Source organism: Oncorhynchus clarkii, chromosome 17, assembly GCF_045791955.1.
Source record: "Oncorhynchus clarkii lewisi isolate Uvic-CL-2024 chromosome 17, UVic_Ocla_1.0, whole genome shotgun sequence".
NCBI classification, from domain to species: domain Eukaryota; kingdom Metazoa; phylum Chordata; class Actinopteri; order Salmoniformes; family Salmonidae; genus Oncorhynchus; species Oncorhynchus clarkii.
The window spans coordinates 12,523,526-12,531,437 of record NC_092163.1 but is presented as its reverse complement, the minus strand read 5'-3'; positions in this window follow the sequence as shown (position 1 = coordinate 12,531,437).

The following is a 7,912-nucleotide window of genomic DNA, read 5'->3' as shown; positions in this document are numbered from 1 at the left end:
GCTTAGGTGCATCCTGTTTCCATTGATCATCCTTGAGATGTTTCTACAACTTGATTGGAGTCAACCTGTGTTAAATTAAATTCATTTGACATGATTTGGAAAGGCACACACCTGTCTATATAAGGTCCCACAGTTGACAGTGTATGTCAGAGCAAAAACCAAGCTATGAGGTCGAAGGAATTGTCCGTAAAGCTCCGAGACAGGATTGTGTCGAGTCGCAGATCTGCAGAAGTGTACCAAAGAATGTCTGCAGCATTGAATTTCCCCAAGAACACAGTGGCCTCCATCATTCATAAATGTAAGAAGTATGGAACCACCAAGACTTTTCCTAGTGCTGAGCCAAACTGAGCAATCGGGGGAGAAGGGTCTTGGTCAGGGAGGTGACTAAGAACCTGATGGTCACTCTGACAGAACTCCAGAGTTCCTATGTGGAAATGGGAGAACCTTCCAGAAGGACAACTATCTCTGCAGCACTCCATCAATCAGGCCTTTATGGTAGACTGTCCAGGCAGAATCCTCTCCTCAGAAAAAGTCACATGACAGCCCGCTTGGAGTTTGCCAAAAGGCACCTAAAGGACCATAAGAAGCAAGATTATCTGGTCTAATGAAACCAAGATTGAACTTTTTGGCCTGAATGGCAAGCGTCACATCTGGAGAAAACCTGGCACTATACCTACGGTGAAGCATGGTGGTGGCAGCATCATGCTGTGGGGATGTTTTTCAGTGGTAGGGACTGGGAGACTAGTCAGGATTGAGAGAAAGATGAACGGAGCAAAGTACAGAGAGATCCTTGATGACAACCTGCTCCAGAGCACTCAGGACCTCAGACTGGGGCGAAGGACAACGACCCTAAGCTCACAGCCATAAAAATGCAAGAGTGGCTTGGGGACAAGTCTCTGAAAGTCCTTGAGTGGCCCAGCAAGAGCCCAGACTTAAACCCGATCGAACATCTCTGGGGAGACCTGATAATAGCTGTGCAGCGACGCTCCCCATCCAACCTGACAGTGCTTGAGAGGATCTGCAGAGAAGAATGGGAGAAACTCCCCAAATACAGGTGTGCCAAACTAGATTGATGAAGGAAAAAAATGATTTAATCGATTTTAGAATAAGGCTGTAAAGTAACAAAATGTGGGAAAAGTCAAGAGGTCTGAATACTTTCCAAAAGCACTGTAGATATGCACTTTTCGTGTAATAGTTGTTTGGCTGGGTGGGGTTTTTGGACCTCCTGGTGACATCACCAAGAGGTTATAAGTGGATAGATCCATAACAAAGAGTTTGCCCTCCTCTTTCCCAATAACAGCTCGCTTTCAGGTTACATATCCCTCCCATTAGGCTCCTCTAACTAGACCCCTGTCTCAAACCACTCCTAAAATTCTTGCTTGAGAAATTTGATTTAGCTAAGAATGGTTCTTTTTTACAATTTTTTTATAAAATCACAGATCACAGTTTGGTACTTATTTGTTTCCTAAAAATAATTTGATATTGAGATAAAAAAAAAAAAAAACATTTTAAAACATCTGCATTGGGACCTTTAAAATTTGTATTAATTTAATTTTCCCCCAATCAATTTCCAACAAGCTCTTACAGTCTCATGTCAGAATTAGATGTTCATCCATGTTTCTTAAACATGGAAACCATGTGCTTGATGTATTTTATACCATTCCACCTATTCCACTCCAGCTATTACCACAAGCTCGTCCTCCCCAATTAAGGAGCCACCAACCTCCTGTGATAGACATCTAATACTTACATGTATCATGGGTGACCTGGCTGCAATCTCTCTTTGAAACTGTAAAAAATCAGCATTTGAAGCATAAACTAGTGACAGTTTTGTCCAATGCCTCCAGGAAGCATCTCCAGCTTACTGTTATACATAACGACAATCTGTTCTCCATTGGATCCTCATTAGACACACATGTCCCTCACATGGGCTTCTAAGCATGACAGATAAATCATGGCAACAATATAGACTAAACAAGATATACACAAAGCAAACATTTTACTTCAGAATTATCAGTTAGATATATATGTGAATCGTTAAACAGGCAAAATGACCTAAAAATGATGTTTATGCAAGGTACAGTAGATATCAATTACTTGTGGGTAGCTAGCTAGCCAGTTAGCCCTATTGACTTACTATGGACTTACTATGGACCCATTCACTGAACCTTCCTTCTTCTAGCCAGGGTAATGGCAATAGAGACTTCATAACAATTAGCTAGCTACACTACCGGTCAAAAGTTTTAGAGCACCTACTCATTTAAGGGTTTTTCTTTATTTTTACTATTTTCTACATTGTAAATTAATCAAAATCTAATCAATCAAACTAATCAAAATATATTTTAATATTTGAGATTCTTCAAATAGCCACATTTTGCCTTGATGACAGTGTTGCACACTCTTGGGCATTCTCTCAACCAGCTTCATGAGGTAGTCACCTGGAATGCATTTCAATTAACAGGTGTGCATTGTTAAAAGTTCATTTGTGGAATTTCTTACCTTCTTAATGTGTTTGAGCCAATCAGTTGTGTTGTGACAAGGTAAGGGTGGATAGCCCTATTTGGTAAAAGACCAAGTCCATATTATGGCAAGAACAGCTCAAATAAGCAAATAGAACCAACAGTCCATCATTAATTTAATACATGAAGGTCAGTCAATACGATACATTTCAAGAACTTTGAAAGTTTCTTCGAGTGCAATCGCAAAAACCATCAAGCGCTATGATGGAACTGGCTCTCATGAGGACCGCCACAGGAACGGAATACCCAGAGTAACCTCTGCTGCAGAGGACAGGTTCATTAGAGTTGCTGCCCAGAAATTGCTGCCCAAATAAATGCTTCACAGAGTTCAAGTAACCAACACATCTCAACATCAATTGTTCAGAGGACACTGCATGCATCAGGCCTTCATGGTCGAATTGTTTCAAATAAACCACTACTAAAGGACACCAACAAGAATAAGAGACGTGAAAAATGAACATTAGACCGGTGGAAATCTGTCTTTTGGTTGGAGTCAAAATTTGATATTCTTTGTGAGACATGGTTGGGTGAACGGATGATCTCTGTATGTGTATTTCCAACCGTAAAGCATGGAGGAGGAAGTGTTATGGTGTGGGGGTGCTTTGCTAATGACACTGTCTGTGATTTATTTAGAATACAAGGCACACTTAACCAGCATGGCTACCACAGCATTCTGCAGCGATACGCCATCCCATTCTGGTTTGTGGCTTAGTGGGACTATCATTTGTTTTTCAACAGGACAATGACCCAACACACCTCCAGGCTGTGTAAGGACTATTTTGACCAAGAATTAGAGTGATGGAGTGCTGCATCAGATGACCTGGCCTCCACAATCATCCGACCTCAACCCAATTTAGATGGTTTGGGATGAGTTGGATCGCAGAGTGAAAGAAAAGCAGCCAACCAGTGCTCAGCATATGTGGTAACTCTTTCGAGACTGTTGGAAAATCCTTCCAGGTGAAGCTTGTTGAGAGAATGCCAAGAGTGTGTAAAGCTGTCATCAACTCAAAGGGTGGCTCGTTTGAAGAATCTGAAATCTGAAATACTTTTTTTGGTTACTACATGATACATGTGTTATTTCACAGTGTTGATGTCTTCACTATTATTCTACAATGTATAAAATAGTAAAAATAAAGAGAAGCCCTTGAGTGAGTAGGTGTGTCTAAACTGTTGACTCGTACTGTACGTGTATATACAACTCCAGTGATTGACAGTGAATTGACAGTGAATTGAGAGGGATTGACAGTGAAACAGCTATACAGTGAAACACAGTAGAGTAAAACTCCAATAAGAAAAGCAAAACAGAGATATTGTACATTCCACAATGAAGGGTTGATAACACAATCATGTCTGCAATAGTACGGTTTTCCTAATGCCTTTTCCAGCTACAGGCTACAATATAGATGATATCTCAAACATAAAATATATTTTGACGTTTTTTTGGTTACTACATGATTCCATATGTGTTATTTCATAGGTTTAATGTCTTCACTATTATTCTACAATGTAGAAAATAGTAAAAATGAAGAAAAACCCTTGAATGAGTAGGTGTTCTAAAACTTTTGACCGGTAGTGTATATGTGAATTGTAATAATGTAGCTAACCAGATAGTATAACAGGAAAAATGACCAATGTTTTGTAACGTAGATGTTAATTCTTCGTGGTTAGCTAGCTAACAATTCTTCATGGCTATCTGGCTAGCTAACAGCAGTAGCTAGCTAGTTAGCTCTATTGACTTACTATGGGCTTGCAGCCTACACACACCTCAGTGGTTATTGTAGGCAGGTAACCATGACAAAATTAACACAGCATGTATTTATTCATGAATCAAGTTCAAATATGGTAGTCAGGCAACATATGAGATGTGAAAAGGCAATAGTTCATTCCGACGTCGGAGAGTATTGTCTCTTGCTTCACCTCAAATAACGGCTGCCATTGATTTCAAGAACATTTGCGGAACTTTTGATGTGGTTGCGACATATTCCGTTGCTCAGTTGAATCTTGCATCGATGCATGGTTCAAAATATGTACAAGTGGAGAGCGCATTCGAGAAGTGACCTCCGTGCTCTGTTTCGCAGACTTCTGATTTGGACTCACACTCCGACCCTCCCGTGCTTGCAGCACGGTACTATGCCTTTTGAGTAACACCCCTTGTCTCTCACGTCTGTCTAATTTAAAACAACACTGATATAGTCACAAACACTTTCTAACCGTTCTACCTGGGAGAGAAACACGTCAACACAAACAGATTGGACTGAGTTGCCTATTATTCTCCCCAATGTGTGGTAAAGAAGTATGCACGCGTACTGTAACACTGCGACTCGCTTTGGATAAAAGCATCTGCATAATTGGCATATACTATTATCATTACAACAACCAGTTATTGTCATGTTGTATTTCCAATAAATACTAAGATAGGACACCAAATGTTTCACAATCCCTGCTCCCAGCGCTGTTTAGTAACTGCCAACTAATGCCTTGTTATTCAGCCTGGTCCCAGATCTGTTTATGATATCTTGTGGACCCATAACCATAGGAGTTGGCAAGATAGCACAAACAGATCTGAGACCAGGATATTGTGTTAAAGGCTACACTTCTCATTAAACTGCATGTGATTCTTCCAAGTTAATCCAGTGTGAGACATGCGCTACAGTGTTATTAATGCGATAACCCCACTTTAAACTAACCACAACTCATAAAGACTTCATAACTCCATTTTAAGGCCTCTAGAAATGCTTATCTATGCTTCTCTTCTCAATAAATGGAACTCCTCCATGTTAGCCCAGTGTGTGCCAATATGAGCGGTGAGGTAGTAAGGAGATATGGCTGGAGGATGGAGGACTGGAGGATGAGGGGATGAAAGGGACGACCTGTGTGTCAGGAATGAAGGGCAGCAACATGAGTCAGAGGAGACATCACTGGCATGTTAGGCTGTAGCGGTGGTGGTGGGGAGGTTGTCAAGCCCCAGCCAGATAGAACACATCAACACACCAACTAGAACAAGCTAGTCACAGCAAACTGTTATGTAAACACTTCAGTTATGTGGGAAAAGTCTTGTTTATTCACCTCTTGACCTCTCTATCACTCCCTTTCCTTTCTGTTCCCGATCTCACTCATTCCTTTCTCTACTCCCCTTGTTTCTTTATCTTCATGCCTTCCTGTCTCTGTATCATCCTCTCTTCCTGTCTCTCCCTTCCCCTTCTCTAACCCTTCCTCTCTGGGCCATTGTCTCTGTATACTACAGTATAGTGGGAATGTTGTTGTCCTCCCAGAGACAGTAGAGGAGGCTCTGCCAGGGGCCACACACACACACACACACACACACACACACACACACACACACACACACACACACACACACACACACACACACACACACACACACACACACACACACACACACACACACACACACACACACACACACCTCAGCCACCAGTCATGCAGACAGCCAGGCAGGGATCAGGTTAGGTTGAGGCCACGTCCAATGACCTGCCTGTGTCCCAAATGGCACCCTATTCCCTACAGTATATAGTTCACTAACTTTGATCAGTGCCCATAGGGCTCTAGTCAAAAGTAGTGCACTATCTAGGGATAGGGTGCCCCTGTCTCCTGCCATCAGGGCCACTGACATTTGACTCAGGCATCCCTGACTTCCTCCCTCTCTCCCTCTGACTGACTGCAGCACCTGCTGCGACCAATCCACCCGCATCACATTACCCTCTGGGCCAGCTACGGTGGCCATTTTGTTTCCTAAGCACAACAACAGTAGTTCCCAGAAGTATTGAAATGTGCAAGAAAGGCAGAAGAGAAGAGAAGAGTGGAAAAGGTTGAGGTCAGTTGAGCAGTCAAGAGTCCTTAGATCCCCTGTAGGCTACTGTCTAATGTGATGGTGGTCTGGTGAGCAGAATACAAAAGGACGCTGTTCTTAACACCACCGCAGTTGGGCTGTGATAAAGGAGAGGGGTGCTGTGAGGGATTGGGAGTGCTGTGATATCTGGTGTTGGGGACGTTTGGTAGGCTGTTCACCTGTTTATGGCAGGTTATTGTTATGTTGTGTATGGTAATTGGTTGGATGGGGCATTTGTTATTGGTCAGTGCATAATGGATAACAATACATTGGTGGTGGGCTGCTGGAAAATGCTGTGCATTAGTCACTATGCCTTTTATCAGACAGGCCCCATTCTCTCATGACAGTTTATCTACCCAGTAGGAAATATTGATGCATAGAGTCACAAAGACAAACGCAAGACATGTGTCGGCATCATGCCCCCCCCCCCTCCCCACACACACACACACACACACACACACTTTTTCAACATATGTCCATTCAAATCAAATGAAATCACATGTAATTGATTTAGCAGATGTTATTGCGGGTGTAGCAAAATTCTTGTGTTCCTAGCTCCAACAGAGCAGTAGCATCTAACAATTCACAACAATACACACAAATCTAAAAGTAAAAGAATGGAATTAAGAAATGTATAAATATCAGGATGAGCAATGTTGGAGTGGCATTGACTAAATACAGTAGAATAGAATACAGTATATACATATGAGATGAATAAAGCAGTATGTAAACATTATTAAAGTGACCAGTAATTCCATGCCTATGTCTACAGGGCAGCAGCCTCTAAGGTGCAAGGTTGAGTAGCCGGGTGGTAGCCAGCTATCGATGGCTATTTAAAAGTCTGATAGACTTGAGATAGAAGCTGTTTTTCAGTCTCTCTGTCCTAGCTTTGATGCACTTGCACTGACCTCGCATTCTGGATGATAGCTGGGTGAACACACCGTGGCTCAGGTGGTTGATGTCCTTGATGATCTTTTTGGCCTTCCTGTGACATCGGGTGCTGTAGGTGTCCTGGAGCGCAGGCAGTGTGCCCCCAGTGATGCGTTGGGCAGACCGTACCACCCTCTGGAGAGACCTGTGGTTGCGGGCGGAGAAGTTGCCGTACCAAGCAGTGATACAGCCCGTCAGGATGCTCTCAATTGTGCATCTGTAAAAGTTTCTGAGGGTTTTAGGGGCCAAGCCGAATTTCTTCAGCCTCATGTGTCTGTCTGTGTGGGTGGACCATTTCAGATTGTCACTAATGTGTACGCCGAGGAACTTTAAGCTTTCCAAGTTCTCCACTGTGGTCCCGTCGATTTGGATGGGGCGCTGCTGTTCCCTGAAGTCCACGATCAGTTCTTTTGTTTTGTTGACGTTGAGAGAGAGGTTATTTTCCTGGCCACACTCTGCCAGGGCCCTCACCTCCTCCCTGTAGGCTGTCTCGTCATTGTTGGTAATTAGGCCTACTACTGTTGTGTCATCTGCAAACTTGATGATTGAGTTGGAGGCGTGCGTGGCCACGCAGTCATGGGTGAACAGGGAGTACAGCACGCACCCTTGTGGG